The sequence below is a fragment of the Molossus molossus genome, unplaced genomic scaffold (assembly GCF_014108415.1).
Source record: "Molossus molossus isolate mMolMol1 unplaced genomic scaffold, mMolMol1.p scaffold_m16_p_13, whole genome shotgun sequence".
Lineage (NCBI taxonomy): Eukaryota > Metazoa > Chordata > Mammalia > Chiroptera > Molossidae > Molossus > Molossus molossus.
The window spans coordinates 93425432-93442439 of record NW_023425348.1 but is presented as its reverse complement, the minus strand read 5'-3'; the positions used below and the strand labels follow the sequence as shown (position 1 = coordinate 93442439).

General features: G+C 44.6%; 1 protein-coding gene and 1 non-coding gene across 9 annotated transcripts in view; one reads left to right on the top strand and one right to left on the bottom strand.

Annotated features, from left to right (window-relative positions):
• Positions 1-16154, bottom strand: part of PPP6R3 (protein phosphatase 6 regulatory subunit 3) — a 138379-nt gene extending 122225 nt beyond the window's left edge. For 6 of the 8 annotated variants that reach the window (XM_036257663.1, XM_036257678.1, XM_036257672.1 and 3 more), the window contains exon 1: positions 16053-16154. The gene's annotated coding sequence lies outside the window, so the exon portion shown is untranslated. Of the gene's footprint in view, positions 1-982; positions 1041-8362; positions 8459-16052 lie in introns of those variants that run through there. The other 2 variants (XM_036257635.1, XM_036257633.1) reach the window with 2 other exon arrangements.
• On the top strand, positions 2483-2590 carry LOC118629230. Its single transcript, XR_004959450.1, has one exon. It is a non-coding gene; the product is annotated as a U6 spliceosomal RNA (small nuclear RNA).
• Positions 16155-17008: the final 854 nt, after the last annotated feature.

Here is a 17008-nt window from a genome sequence, read left to right as displayed (position 1 = left end):
AAAATGTAAATTACCAAATATGACTCAAGAAAAAAAATAAAGATTCTAATGATCTTGTGACTATTAAAGCAAGAAAATCAGCCCGGCCAGTGTGGCTCAGTGGTTGAGCATCGACCCACGCACCAAGAGGTCACCAGTTCAATTCCCGGTCAGGACACATGCCCAGGTTGTGGGCCCGACCCCCAGTGGGGGGCATGCAAGAGGCAGCCAATCAATGTTCTCTCTCATCAATGTTTCTATCTCTCTCTCCCTCTCCCTTCCCCTCTCTCCCTAAAAAAAAATCAAGAGAAAAAAAGTTTTTTTAAATAATAATAAAGCAAAAAAATCAGTAATTTTGAAATCTCAGACAAAAATCACCAAGTCCTAATGGTTTCGTTTTATTATTATTTTTTAAATCCTCACCCAAGCATATTTTTCCATTTATCTTCAGATAGAGTGGGAGGAAGGGAGGGAGGGGGACCAAACTGCAACCAAAGTACATGCCCTTGACCAGAATCGAACCCATGACTCTTTGGTCTTCAGGCCAACAATCTAACCACTAAGCCAAACTGGCCAGGGCGGCCCTGATCGTTTTACAGGCAAGTTTTATCAAACACTGAAGAAACAAATATTTCCAACTTCACATAAAAACTCTTTAAGAGAATAAAAAGGAAGAAATACTACAGCTTATTTTATTAGACTAGAATAACCTTGATGACCAAAGTCATCAAGGTTGATACAAAAAAGGAAAATAGAAGAATAATCTTACCAGAGAACACAGATCCACTAATCCTAAATTATTAACAAGTCAAACAAAACATACCCCAAAAAAGATTTTTTTAAAAAAACAGAATATGTCATGATCAAGCTGGATTTATCCTGGAAATGCATCAGTATTACCTTTTAGAGCAATTTTTCACATTACCAGATTGAAGGGAGAAAAATCATAGTATCATCACTTCAATAGATACAAATAATGCATTCAATTAAATTCAATACCCACTTGTGATTTTTGAAAAATTCTCTATAAACTAAGATGAAAGAAATCTTCCTCAACCTGTTAAAGAAAAAAAAAAAAATGCCTACACATTTAAAGGGGAAAGATAAAAGCATTCCCTTTAAAACCAGGAATACAATGATGCCTGCCAGTACATTTATATTCTCCACTGTAATGGCTGTCCTGAAGCAGTGTGATAATACATAAAAAGTAAAAGGACTGAAAATAAATGAACTATCATTATTCAAAGATGAGATGATTACCTACATAAAAATCCCAAAGGAATCCACAGGCAAATTATTAAGTTAGAAGTGACTGCATATAAGAGCTGTATATAAAGTCATTTGTGTTTCCATTTACCAACAAATAGAAAATTTAACTTAAAAAACTATTTACAACAGTAAAACAAACCTATAGCATACCCAAAGAATAAATCTAACAAAAGATGTGTAAGACTTATAGACAGAAAAATCATAAAACTTTTGTAAAGACAACTACCTATAAACCAAAAATCTATTTTCTCTTCTACCTGTGTAGCATGAAGGCTAGAAGGGAAGATCAGAACACTGAGATCCTTTTTTGCCCTTTTATTCCCTGCTTTCATTAACCACTTTTTAAACATCCTGCAAATACAGTTAAAAAGGGCAATTCACAAAATGGAAAGAGATATTTGTCACACAGATAATTCATAAAAGATTATTAATCAAAATATATAATTCCTATAAGAAAAATCAAACAACTCAGTAAAATAAAATTAAAAAGACAATCAGGCATTTCACAAAAGTGGGAATCCAAAAAGCCAGAAAGATACTCCACTGTATTAGTAATCAGAGAAAAAAGAACATTAAACCCATGCAAAAAATAAATTAACAAAAATGAGCAGTTTTTAAATGCTTTCCTCTAAAGATATACAAATGGCCAATAATCACATGAAAAGACGCTCAACAGCATTATCATTAGGGAAAGGCAAATCTAACCACAAAGAGATATCACACTCTATACTCAATATGGCTACAATTTTTTTTAATGGAAAATAGTAAACGTCCGGCAAGGACATGGTGAAATTGGAATCCTGATATAGTGTTGGTAAGAATATATACCATATAGCCACTTTGTAAAACAATCGAGTAGTTCTTCAAAATTTAAACATAGTTACATTACCCAACAATTCCACTTCCAAGTCTACACAAAGAGAAATAAAAACATGTCCACCTAAAGACTTCTATACAAATGCTCATTAATATTATTAATAATAGTAAAAAAGTGGTTCTAGCCAGTATGGTTCAATGGTTAGTGTCGGCCCCCAACATCAAAGGTCTCGGGTTCAATTCCCAGTCAAGGGCACATACCTGGGTTGCAGCTCTGATCCCCAGACCCAGCTGGGGACAAGTGCAGGAGGCAACCAATCGACGTCTCTGTCTCTGTCTCTCTCCCCCTCCCTCCTTCCCACTCTTTCTAAAAATCAATGAAAAAAATATCCTCAGGTGAGAATTAACAAAAAAGTAAGTGCTCGCTTCGGCAGCACATATACTAAAAATTGGAACAATACAGAGAAGATTAGCATTGCCCCTGCGCAAGGATGACACGCAAATTCGTGAAGTGTTCCATATTTTAAAATAAATAAATAAAATAAAGAATAGTCAAAAACTGGAAACAACCCAAATGTCCATCAACTGGTGAATGGATAAATAGCGTGGTATATCCATATACAATGAAGTATTAATTCGGCAATAAAAAGCAATTAATTACCTATACTGACACATGCTACAACATGGATGAACCATGAAAACATTCTGCTGCCCAGCCAGTGTGGCTCAGTGGATGGAGTATCCTCCCATGGACTGAGAGCTCCTGGTTGGATTCCTGGTCAGGGCACATGCCCAGGTTGTGGGCTCAATCCCCCAGTAGGGGGCGTGCAGGAGGCAGCAGACAGATATTTCTCTCTCAGGCTGATGTTTCTATTTCTCTCTCCCTTCCCCTCTTTCTGAAAAAATAAATTAAAAACCATATTAAAAAATAAATAAAACATTCTGCTAAACAAAAAGAACCAAACACGAAGGACTACATACTGTGTGATTCCATTTATATATATGGTATTGATTCCATTCATTTGAAATGTCCACAATAGACAAATCTATGGAAAGAGAAAGTTGCCTAGGGGTTAGGTAGAAATGAAGAAAGATTACTGATTGGCACAAGATTTCTTTTTGGGGTGATGAAATGTTCTATAATTAGACTGTGATCATTACATAATTCTGTAATTATACCACAACCCACTAAATTTTTAGTACACTTTAAATTGATGAACTCTATGACATGTAAATTATATCTCAATAGTTATTTAAAAAAAAAAAAAATACACCCTGGCCAGTTTTGCTCAGTAGTTAGAGCATCAGCCTGAGGACCAATGAGTCATGGGTTTGATTTCAGTCAAGGATATGTACCTCAGTTGCGGTTTGTCCCCAGCCCTGGTCGGGGTTGTGCTGAGAGGCAACCAGTCGATGTGTCCCTCTCACATCAAAGTTTCTCCCTCCCTCCCACTCTATCTGAAGATAAATAGAAAAATATCTTCCGGTGAGGATTTTAAAAAAAAATGACATATAAGTTCACACCCAACAAACTGGCAAATAAAAAAAGTCTAACAGCAAGGGTTAGCAAAGATGTAGAACACTGCTGGTGGGAAGGTAAACTGGACATGCATTTTGGAAAACAATTTGCACCAGCTACTAAAGTTAAAGGTGTACAGGTCCCACTACTCTACAAGGTCTATACCCTAGAGAAATGTTTTTGCCCTTGTTCATAGCACTGTTTCTTTACTTAAAACAATCCTATCCTCCAATGACAGCACAAAGAATAAAATGAAATGTATTTAGTCCAAAACAGGACACAGAAGTGAAGAGGAATGACTACAGCTACATGCATCACTGTTGACAAACCTCACTACCCACATGTCCTCACTTCATCCCTTCCTAGATTCAACTCCATGCCCCACTAGTAGACACTCCTCTGACCAGTTTGTTGCCACTTTTGCTGGGAATGGGACAGGGGCAAAAACTCTAACATAACTGCAGCACAGCCTATCCTGCTTCTGCTAGAAAGAACTTAACTCTTCAGATCACTCCCCTCAGCTAGGCCATTCCATGTTGCTAATCCACTCACATTTTTATCTTATTTAACAATAGAATATTTCATACCTTTTCCTCTCTTCCCACAACCCACTAGCTCCTACTCACCCTCATTTCCAATGACTGCTGATAATGTCTTCCTATTTTACTGGGAAAGACAAAAGAAAATGTCCACCAGCTCCCACTTTCTCAACTCCCCTACTCTGTTCTCCCCCCTCTCACCAAGGAGGAGCTTATGGACCTCCAATCGGCCCATCCCCTGTGGCTGTCCCAGAAGCAAGGCTCCAGCAAGTGTCCCCCTCCTGCTTCATCAAGTTGTTCACTCTGTACAGGATCATCTCCCACCAACATGACAAAAAAGCTGTAATTTCTCCCATCTTGACAAAACCTTCTCAGGGCCCCAAATCTCCCTGCAGCATTTGAGGTCCTCTTCTCTAAACAGTTCTTCACGAACCCTCCATTCCAGGCGTTTCCAGCACCATCCTCCGGAAACTGCTCTTGTCAAGGTCATCAATGTTCTATGCTGCTAAAGGCACCAGACAAGTCTTGGCCCTCATTCGACTTGACCTTACAGCAGTAGCCCTGAGCACAGGTCTCACACTCCCTCCTCCATGACAACATTCTCCTTGGCAGCACTCACCTCTACCAGGGCCCTGCTTTCCTTGCTGACTCAGCCCTCATTCCTTAGAGCTTTCACTCAACCTTAGAACTTTTACAGTCTCAGATTTCTATCTTCAGCCCCAACCTCTCCCCTCAACTCCAAATGGTTTTTTTAGCTTTATTTTTATCCCTCACCTGAGGTTATTTGTCCACTGATTTTTAGACAGAGTGGAAGGGGCGAGGGGGAGGGACATTGATATGAGAGAGATACATGGACTGGTTGTCTCCTGCACAACCCCAACTGGGGCTGTGGATCAAACCTGCAACCCAGTTATGTGCCCTTAACTGGGAATTGAACCCGTGACCCTTGGGTCCTCGGGCAGAGTACATTTCCACTGAGCCAAACCAGCCAGGGCTTAACTCCAAACGTTTTAATCCTACATGTCTCCAGCTGGCTCTAAAGCTTCAACCTTAACATGCCCCAAGTCCAACTCCTGATCTTACTTCCACAACCTTGCCTCCCTTCATCTTCCCTTTCTCCATAAATGTAACTCCCATAGCAAGCAAAACTCCCCAGTATCATCATCCTTCACTGGCTCTCAGCTAATTACATGCCACTACCTTCAAGATGCATCCAGAATCCAACCACATGCTTTTCAGTGTCACCCGTGTGCCCCCTCAGTCCCAGCTGCATTATCTTGTAGCAGCACGGTGATAGCTATTCTTAACACAGCTTTAGGGGGACCTTTCAAAGACATAATTAGATCACATCACACATCTGCTCAAAACACTACAATTTCCCATCTCATTCAGAGAAAGTGACAAAATCCTAACTAAAGCCGGGTGAGGGACTCCCACCTCTTCCGAGCTTATCTTTTGCCACTCTTCCTAAGGCTCTCCCTCCACCTAGGATGGTCTCTCTTTACTGTCCCTCCCTCCCACCCTTCCGAGCACCTCAGGCACACTGGGCTCTCCTGCCATCCTACCCACACCCATAGCCACAAGGCTCTTTCCCTCACCACCTTCTGTTAAAAAGGGTCCCTTTCTCAGGGAGGTACACCCTGATCACCAGATTTCAATCTGCAAACCACCCACTTCCCTTCTTTACTTTTCTCCCTGCCATATCACATGACTGGTATATGACTTTTCTGTGAATTATCTTTTTATTTTATTGATTTCAGAGAGGAGAGAGGAAGGGAGGGAGAGAGGGGGGAGAGTGAGAAGGCGAGAGAGCCCTGGCCAGTTTGGCTCAGCGGTTGGAGCATCAGCCTGAGGTCCAGAGAGACCCGGGTTTGGTTCCCGCTAAGGGTATACACATACCTTGGTTGCAGTTTGTCCCGGGCCCTGGTTGGGTCCTGTGGGAGACAGCTACTCGATGTGTCCCTTTCACATTGATGTTTCTCTCTCTCTCTCTCTCTCCCTCCCACTCTACCTGAACAAAAAATGGAAAAATGTCCTCAGGTGAGGATAAAAAAAAAAAAGCGAGAGAAATGTCGACAGAACCTGCAACCTGGGTGTGTGCCCTGACCCGGAATCAACCCTTTGGAAGGGGGTGGGGGACAGGTTCTAGGCACTGTACTCACCAGCCAGGGCAACATCATGTTTCTTAAGCTGGTTAGTATATACACAATTATTGGTTTTAACACTTAATATCTGTACACATGCTGATATTATTATTTGAACATGTGATCTTATTAAAAATTAAAAAAAAATAGGTTAGCACGAGACTGGACAAATCCAGCCCACCACCTGCTTTTGTAAATAAAACTATATTGGTAGACAGTCATCTTCATTTGTTTACATGCTGTCTATGGTGCTTCCACACAACACAGCAGAGCTGAGTAGTTGTAAAGACCATAGAGCCTCCAGAGCCTCACATTTTACTGACTCTTTACAGAAGAATTGTCTGGTAATAATGTGGAATTTGTGAAGAAATTAAGTGCAAAATAAAAAACACCAATCATCTGTTAAAACACACTGATCCTTCAAAGCAGATGTGATTTTTCTTTAAGAGCATAGTACACTAAAAAAATATGGATCTGCCCTGGCCGGTTTGGCTCAGTGGTTAGAGCATCGGCCTGCGGTCCGGAGAGACCCGGGTTCGGTTCCCACTAAGGGCATGTACTTCGGTTGCAGTTTGTCCCCGGCCCTGGTTGGTCGTGCGGGTGGCAGCCACTCGATGTGTCCCTTCACATCGATGTTTCTGTCTCTCTCTCCCTTCCTCTCTCTCTCCCTCCCACTCTATCTGTACAAAAAATGGAAAAAAATATATATGAATCAATATAACATGGGAGGCTCCAAAGCAGTTACCTTTATAATGACAGAGACATTTTAATAACATAATCTAAATTTGAAAAAACAAACATACACTTGCATACAAACACCAACTCCTTAACCTCCTCTGACCCATATCACCATCACCCTGTACTTCTCCAGAGCAGCTGGTTAGATCTCAGAGGTCCTCTATGATCCCTTGATAGTCCATTTCACTTCTTCAGGGCATTCACTTCATCTTTAAATATTAGAGTCATTTCTGCAGTTGTTTCTATTATTATTAAGATCGGTGACAGTAATGATATTAATACAAATATTACTCTTGCGTTAGGCATTGTGCTAATTAGTCTATATTTAATACTCACTTCACGGATAAGGAAACTAAGGAACAGAAATGTCATCTAATATTAGGATTACACAGCCAGAAGACTGTGGGAGTCAGAACTCAAAACAAGCTATTTTAGACCCTGAACACTCTTGACCTCCATACTATACTTACTCTGAACTGGGGACAGAGAGGAGGTACTAACCTGTGAAAACTCCCTTAGCTTAAAATACTATGTCTATGATAGGTGTCAAATGCACAGTTGTTGAATCCAATGTAATAAAGCAAGGACAAGAGGTCCACTGTGGAAAGGAAGAGAAGGGTGGGGCTCATTCAAAGTGTTATTTAATCACAAGGGGCAGGGTCTCACGAACTCACAGCAACAGAGGCAGATGAGACCTACCCACTACCCACGGTCCAGAGGCAAGAGAAACCCTGTGTATCAATGTCAACAAAAGAAAACTAGGAGACACTATCACCTCACCTACTACAATGACAAAAACTGGCATGCACTACTACCAAAAGGAAGTAATTCACAAGTTAACCCTTTGTTCTTAACTCTCAGTGAGATCCACCTGTGATGTCAACTCTTAAAACAAATGACTCTTGGACTTGTAGTCTAGTGGAGCCAGCAAAACCCTAAGGAATCACCCAGGAACTGAGATTTCTCAGTTGCCTACATGTTCATTCTCCAGCATAGCCTAAATTTTTCTCTAAGATAATCAATGATCTCTAAGTTATGTTCCAGCTCCAAAACCATGATTCTCATGAAGGGAAGCCCCAAACGCCAATACTTGTCAATGTTCCTTCCACCACTGCCCCTATCTGGGGAGTGAAAGCCCAGATTTGCCCTGGCCAGTGTGGGTCAGTTGGCTGGGCATGGTCAGGAGCACAGAAGGTTGCTAGTTCGATTCCCGGTCAGGGCACCAAAACAAAAACAAATAAATAAAAGTTTAAAAAAAGAAAGCCCAGATTTCACCAAGGTCCAACCAATGTCTATTAACTACTAGGCCACCGTGAAACATGCTTTAGTGGATAGTATAACACAGCTGCCTTACTTACCCTGCTTAGGGTCTCAGAGTGCCCCATGTTCTCAGGCAAACTCTGCTTTCTCTTCTTGTCAAAGAGCCTCTCTGATGCCAGCACTGTTGATCAGATACACATCCAGGTAAAGTCAAAGCTCCAACTAGCAATCTGCAGTTTTCTCTAAGTCTGACTCAACATTCAATTATACTCTTACTTCTGACCTATTCTTATTTTTTCTGCAGCCTTTTTTAGTTCTGCTTTCTAAAGTTAAAAAAAAAACAATTTTTTACCCATCTTTCCTTTAGACCACCAGATTTCATGACAGTTACCCTCTGGGGCACACAAACCATTTCAAGTCAGTATACATTCCCACTACAAGAAACTTTGGAACTAATTATACCCTATTTTTCTCCAGAGGTTTTTTTTTCCCCCCCTTTATTGATTGATTTGAGAGAGAGAGGACGTGAGAGGGAGAGAGACAGAAACATCAATGAGATATTGGCTGCCTCCTGCATGCCCTCCACTGGAGATTGGGCCCACAACCTGGGCATGTGTACTGACTGGGAATCAAACTGGTGACCTCTTGGTTCATGGGTGAACACTCAACCACTGAGCCACACCAGATGGACTCCAGAGTCTTTAAGTACAAAATCAGAGCCTCCTTATATCAGTAAAAAGATGTTCATAATCCACCAAAGTTTATTTATATAAATTCACAGCCGACTGTGTAGTCTTCACTAACACATACTTCTAAAACAGGTCAACACCAGCCAGCTGTACGTAACTAAGAGCCTTTCGACTACTGCCAAGATCCCTTTCACTTGCTTCTTTACCATCTCGCCAATTTACCCATGTCCAGATGCAGCTCATCATCATCATCCAAAACCTGAAATAAATCGGGTACTGATGCGACTAGTAATTAATATCTCCCCCTCGCCCAGGAAAGAAAAAATAAGGGGAGAGAGGAAGAAAAGGGTTTCCCGTGGCAACTAAATCTAAGCCAAAGTAAAAAGGCCACAAAAAATCTCTAGTCAACCTAAGATCCAGACTGTAGCAGGAAAAAACCCATTACCACTGGAAGACCATCCTTTTCAAGGACACTCAAGATGTACCTACATCACGCCCTGATAGGCATGGAACCAGTCAGTATTTCAAGTTTGACTAACTGACATCCAACATCTATGGAGCAAAAGACATTAAAGCCCTGGCAGGTTTGGCTCAGCGGTTAGAGCATTGGCCTGCAGACCAGAGTCTCAGGTACAATTCTGGTCAAGGGCATGTACCTAGGTTGCGGTTTAGTCCCCAGCCCTGGTCATGTGGGAGGCAGCCCTGGTCATGTGGGAGGCAACCAGTCAGTCGATGTGTCTCTCTCACATTGATGTTTCTCTCTCTCTCTCTCCCCTCTTTTTTTTTTTATCCTCACCCGAGGATATTTTTCCATTTATCTTCAGACAGAGTGAGAGCAAGTGGGAGAGGGAGGGAGAGAGAGAAACATCTATGTGAGAGAGACAGCAACTGTTTGCCTCCCACACAACCCCGACCAGGGCCAGGGACTGAACCGCAACCTAGGTACGTGCCCCTGACCGGAATCAAACCCTATTCCTTACTCTGGGCCAATGCTCTAACCATTTAGCCAAACTGGCCAGGGCTCACTCTTTCTACCCCTCTTCCTCCCACTCTGTCTGAAAATAGAAAAATATCCTCAGGTGAGGAATAAAAAAAAAAAAAGAAAAAAGAAAAAAGAGCCCTGGCCGGTTTGGCTCAGCGGTTAGAGCGTCGGCCTGCAGTCCTGAGAGACCCGGGTTCGGTTCCCGCTAAGGGCGCATACCTTGGTTGAAGTTTGTCCTCAGCCCTGGTCGGTTGTGCGGGTGGCAACCACTCGATGTGTTCCTTTCACATCGATGTTTCTCTCTCTCTCTCTCTGTTCCTCTCTCTCCCTCCCGCTCTACCTGAACAAAAAATGGAAAAATGTCCTCGGGTGAGGATAAAAAAAAAGAAAAGAAAAGAAAAAAGAGCCCAGCTGGTATGGCTCAGTGGTTGAGCATCAACCCACGCACCAAGAGAACACTGGTTTGATTCCCGGTCAGGGCACATGCCCAGGTTGCAGGCCCAATCCCCAGTGGGGGACATGGAAGAGGTGGCCAATCGATGTTCTCTCATCGATGTTTCTTTTTTTTTTTTAATCCTCATCGGAGGACATTTTTTCGTTTTTTGTTCAGATAGAGTGGGAGGGAGAGAGAAACATCGACGTGAAAGGGACACATCGAGTGGATGCCACCCACACGACTGGGGACAAACTGCAACCGAGGTACATGCCCTTAGCGGGAATCAAACCCGGGTCTCTCTGGACCACAGGCCAATGCTCTAACCATTAAGCCAAACCAGCCAGGGCTCATCGATGTTTCTATCTCTCTCTCCCTCTCTAAAAAATCAATAGAAACATATTTTTAAAAAAGACATAATAGATCGATCATATTTGTCATTACAAAACAGCTTCACCAGCATGGGAAGAACAGCAATGCTTTTTAAGACACACCAAACCAAGGACTCAAGTCAACATGACCACTTAATACACAGGAGAAACAAAGATGTAACTCCTTTATTCTCTAGCAAAAGACCCCTGGTGATCTCAACCACCTAACTAGCACATATAAGCGTTTTCCTTTGAGGCCTTGAGAGCCTCTCATGAAGAGCCTACTTACTTACACCACATACAATTTTAACAAGCTTTGTTATATGGTCTCCCAGCCAAAACTGTAACTCTTGTAAATTGCTGTCTCTCCCTCTAGACTGCACGTCCTTAAGCACCTGTTCATAAGTGAATCCCTAATACAATTCCTGGCAGAGTAAGGACTCAATATATTTGCTGATCAAATAAGTGAAGATTAGAAGAAGTAGATAGGGAGAGGAGTTGCTTGTCACTCTCAAATACAACCATAAACTAAATTTCAGCATGTAGGATTAGAAAGTGTCTGCATGATCTTTTTCGTATGTCTAGATATTAACATTTAGTTGCTGAAAATCTATGCAGTTTTTATATTAACATTCTTCCATTCAATAAACTAGATAATTTAAAATTTAAGTGTATGTGAATAAAAGGATCTCTGTCCTTCTCTCTACTACTGCACCTCACCTTCCCCAAAAGGAAAACACCCATCTGGGTCAGAGTTCAGGGCACAGAGGAGCCCCCTTTACTAGCAGGCAAGGGTCACTGTGTGAAAGGTGAAGCACAGAGTATGCCTCTCTCCTGACCTCAAAGGGCAGAATTTGCAAACTGAACCAAGGCCAACTCTCTGGGAATAAAAAAAGATAATGATGAAGTTGACATCTAAAAACAGAACTGACAGATGACGAACAGGATGAGGGCAAAAGATGCAAAACTCAAAAATCACAGTAGTTTAAGGTTACTCAGCATAGGGGCAAACAACCCTAAATATCCAAGAGTGCTGGTAAGATCCAACATAACATGGTAAAGTTTCTTTAAACCCTCACCAGAAAATATGTTTTTATTGATTTTAGAGAGAGAAGAAGGGAAACATCAATGTGAGAAGCATGGATCGGTTGCCCCAACCAGGAATCAAACTTGCAACCTTTTGGTGGATGGGATGACACTTCAACCAACTGATCCATCCAGCCAGGGTACAATATGGTAATTATTTTCATGGGGAAAAACATTTCTAAATTACTTTATAACATCAATTCATTAAAATTTTCTTTTAAAGTTCAGTCTTCAGGCACCTGAAAATAATGTATGTACACCATCTCTCCCACTACTAAATAACCTCCAAGGTAGAATCCAGGTACAACAAAGACAGTTCATGAATCACCTAAAGGATTCCTTGACCCACAAGTAGTCCCTACAATTTTTGATGTAGCACAATGGTTCCAAAACCTAGCTGCACTTCAGTATTATCTGGGAGCTTTTAAAAACTATATTATCACCCGGCCAGTGTGGCTCAGTGGTTGAGCATCAACCCATGCACTAGGAGGTCACAGGTTCAATTCCCAGTCAGGACACATGCCCAGGCTGTAGGCCCAATCCCCAGGGGTGGGGCATGCAGAAGGTGGCCAACTGATGTTCTCTCTCATCAGTGTTTCTATCTCTCTCTCCTCTTCCTCTCCCTCACATTGCCAACTTCCCACAGTAAAAATATCTCCAGACACTGCCAAATGTTTCTTAAAGGGCAAAATCATCCACAGTTAAGAAGCACTGATCTACGGTAAATAAAAAACAATCATATGAAGTTACCTTAAGAAAGGGGAAAAAGAAAGCTGCTTAAAGCCAAGGGGCCAGGTCTATTCTTTCTCTGAAAATCAATGAAGAAAAATAAATAAATAAACAATGTATTATCATCTGGCCGGTGTGACCCAGTGGATTGAGCATCATACCATGGACTGAGAGGTTCAATTCCCAGTGAGGGCACATGCCCAGGTTGCAGGCTCGATCCCCAGAAGGGGATGTATGGTAGGGGACATGCAGGAGGCAGCCAATCGGTGTTTCTATCTCTCCTTTCTTATCTCTCTAAAAAAAAAAAAAAATCAATGAAAACGTATCAATCCCACCACAAATTTCCAGAGATGAGATCCATCATCCATGGTCTTAAAAAGTATCCCAAACAATTAAAGGAGGCCAGTCTAGTATCTATCTTTGAGCAGGGTTCCTCAACCTCAGCACTACTGATATTTGGGGCTGGATAATTTGTGTGTGTGTGTGTGTGTGTGTGTGTGTGTGTGTGTGTGTGTCCGGGAAGGAGAGATGCTGTCCTGTGCATTACAGGATGTTTAGCAGCATCCCTGATCTCTACCCTCTAGAAGCCAGTAGCACATTGCCAACTCCCCACAGTAAAAATATCTCCAGACACTGCCAAATGTTTCTTAAAGGGCAAAATCATCCCCAGTTAAGAAGCACTGATGTACGGTAAATAAAAAACAATCATATGAAGTTACCTTAAGAAAGGGGGAAAAAAGAAAGCTGCTTAAAGCCAAGGGGCCAGGTCTATTTTTTCAGTCCATCTTATCTAAGAGAAGTAACTAGCACTATTCAGCTCTCACTGGGGCACAGGTCTTGACTTATGAGGAGAACCAAACCACAGCTTCTTGTGCTTTTTATGAAATAAACTCAATGCTGCCCAGTCAGTGTGGCTCAGTGGTTGAGCGTCGACCCATGCAGCAAGAGGTCGCCAGTTCGATTCCCGGTCAGGGCACATGCCCAGGTAGTGGGCTTGATCCCTAGTGGGGGGCGTGCAGAAGGCGGTCAATGGATGTTCTCTCTCATAGATGTTTTTTATCTCTCTCCCCCTCTCCCTTCCTCTCTCTCTAAAAATCAATAAAGGGAAAAATAATATTTAAAAAGAAATACACTCAATGCTGAATTTTAGTTGAGCGATGGTTAGAAGAGCTCCACTGTCACTACCATTTACTCTTAAGGGTAATACAGACATTGCAAAATTTTAGAACAATATATCCTCAGGCTGCCTCTCAAATATCCAAAATATAAAACTGCAAGATACAAGTTTATCACAGAAACAAACTAATACCACAAATACTGTTTTAAGGAAGAGCTGATGTTTTATCTTCAATAAGCACGTAATCTTGTACCAAAATGGATATAAAAAACCTTATCTTAAAGAAGCTAAGCAAGCATCACCCTGTCCAGTCTTAATATTATTACTATTCATTTTATGTCCAGCTATGGTCAGACTCAAATTCTCAAGTAGTTAAATGAAACTAGCAAGTTTTTGTTTGTTTGTTTTGTATACTTTACACAAAAGCTAGTTTTATAACCCAAGGCCATTTTCTTCCTGTTCTTGGGTAAGTTACACCAGCAAGGTGCTCGTCTCTACTTAAGACTGAGTCTATCAAAATAACATTTCCCAGTGCTAGCCAGGTCCCAAGCAAGGAGTGCCAAGGGAAGAGTGAGCAAGCATGGGTTCGAGTACCATGGAGAAGAGCATGGGGCAGGAATTAGTAAGACTGTGAGTGTAAGTGTGACTGAGTGGATGGCATTCTGTTAGATACTCTAGACTCCCTGGTCAGACACACTGAAATGCAAAACAGCTTTCAGAGCATTCATCCAGGACAACAGTTATTTCCCAAACTATCTTCAACACACTATCTTCAACAGACGCTGAGAAGCCCTGGAGTTCATGATTTGGGTGCCAATCACACTTATGATGTAGCATACAAAGGTCAAAGGAACAGAATCCGACTTGAGCTCCTAATGGGCTTTTCTTTAACCATCTCCTAAACAAAACATTCTGAGGCACCACCACTAATAATCACCCTGGAAATGTTTATTTAATCCAATTAGTTAAAGGCTGGAAAAAAAAAAATCCACTTCATTTCCTCAGTCTAGCTGACTCTTAAATACCCGGAGCTTTCTAAAGACGTTCATTTGATTTCCTAATAATACCTAAACATTTAAAAACCAAACTTAAATTACTAATAGCCACTAATTACCAAACTAAGTCTACATGCTGGGCACCTTTTCTAGCTGCTTTACATGTATGAACTCATTTACTCCAAACTAACTTATTCGGTAGACACTATTATTACTCCCACATCACCGAAGAAGTCCAGAGGCTGAGTGACTTGCCCAAGGTCACAAAGCTACCAACTGGTGACACCAAGATCTGCACGCGGGCGACCTAGGTCCGGGGCGAAAACAGCGCAAACATTCCCCACCCCGTAGACGTCCCAGCGGCTGGACACCTGGAGTCCCTTTCCCACTGGCTGCCCACCTGCAACATGACCTTGAGGACAAACTCGAAGTGAAACTCACGTGAACGACGTGGGACAATACCCACCTTATCGAGTGCTGTGGGGGAGAAAGGAAACACTACCAAGCGCCCCTGCCGAGAGCAAAGCATAAGCCGAGCGCTGCGGGACCCACGCAGAAAACGTGAAGCGCCGGGAAAACCGCACGAAGCTCCCGGGGCTGAAACGTCAGGACCCAGAGCTGCCAGCAAGGGCTCAGTCCGCGCACCCCCAAGCCGGAGTCCCGGCTGCGATCGGCCAGCGGGCTCTCGGACCAAACCCGTCCGCGGGAGCAGCGGCCGGGCTCCGCGAAGGGGGAGGTCCTTGCAGCGGCGGGAGGGCCACCCCGCCGGCTCGCACGCGCCAGGGCGGCGTTCGCGACCGGGGCTACGTCCGAGTCACAGCACCGGAGTCCCAACAGCGCTCGGGAGGCGGCCGAAATACTCCGGAGCGTCTGCGGCGAACGAACACAAGAAACCCACAGAACTTGTTTTCCGGGGGGACGGGGTCCAACAAGGGTCTGCGGCGAGCTGCCCCTCAACTTGACAGGCTCGGAGAAGGGCCCGCGCGGAGAGAAGTTCTCCGGGACCCGCACGCGGCGCGGCGCTCGGGGCGGACAGGCCGGAGCAGAGCGGGGCCCGGCCGGCTTAGGGGCGCGCCCGGTCCGCCCGCCGCCGCGTAAGGCCGCGGACCTCAACACGGGCTCAAAGTTCGCCGCCGGGCCCGCGTCCCACCCCGCGGCGGGCGAGCGGGCGCCTGACAGGAGCGGGTGGGGACGGCCCGGGCAGCCTGAGCGCCGCGCCTCCCGGGCCGCCGAGCGGCGAATTCCGGGGGGGAGGGGAGGGGGCCGGGACGCTCCCTCCCCGCGCCGCCGAGCCCGGACGCAGGGACCCCGCCGCCGCCCGGGCGCCGCGCACCCCGCGCACCCCGCGCCGTCGCCCGCGCCGCCGCCCTCCTCCTTCTTCATTACCTGGAGGTGCCCGCGACCCGCCGCTAGTTGCGCTCAGGCGGGAAACGCGCTCACCGACACCATCAGCGAAGCGCCCAAAATGGCGGACGTATCAAGCAGGCCTTGAGTTCCCCCCGCCCTCCCTCCGGCCGCCTCGCAACCAATTGCAGCCCTGACCCCGCCCCCGGCTCCACGGTCATTGGCCTTCCTCTCCCGCCCCCTGTAGTCTATTGGCGCGCCCAGGGGCCCCGTTGCACTCACTCCGATTGGCTTTCAGGCTCCGTCAGTCAAGCGCGAGAGGCGCATTCTTTTCCCATGGACTTGACGGATCCGGAACCTCTAGAACCCCGGAGTCTGGAGAAACAAATCAGAAACCAGGAGAAACCTGGCCGGGTCCCCCTACGCCGTAGCAACAGCAGGGCCTCCCCTTGACGGACGTGTTGGACCACCAATCCGATAGCCAATGCTTTTTAAAACTCCATTGAGCCAAACCAATCATGGCCGTGGAGCTAGGGGCTGCAAGGGAACCAATGGGGTAGCGGGACGAGCGGGCGGGCGGGTCGGAGGGGCTGGAGGAAACCGGTGATGACGTGAGCCACAATGTGTCCCCGCGGCGGAAACCTCCCCGGAGCTGGGGAATTAGCTCAAATGGTAGAGCGCTCGCTTAGCATGTGAGAGGTAGCGGGATCGATGCCCGCATTCTCCACGGCTGAATTTTATAAAAGGGAGGTTCATTTGCACGTCATAATCACTTCAAAGGTGCCTGTACCCGGAGTGGGGTCAAGGTGAGGAGCCAGGTCCCCTGACCTATTCAGGGGAGAAGTGTGGGAAGCTTAGTGTCCCTTTTGTCTTTCGCAAGGAATAACCCACGACCTCTTCCGAGAGCCGGACCACCGAGCGAGCCCACCTGCAGCCCACCTCGTGCACCGACTAATAACCTGTCCTGTTCCCAAAAGCACCAGAGGGCGACAGCTGTC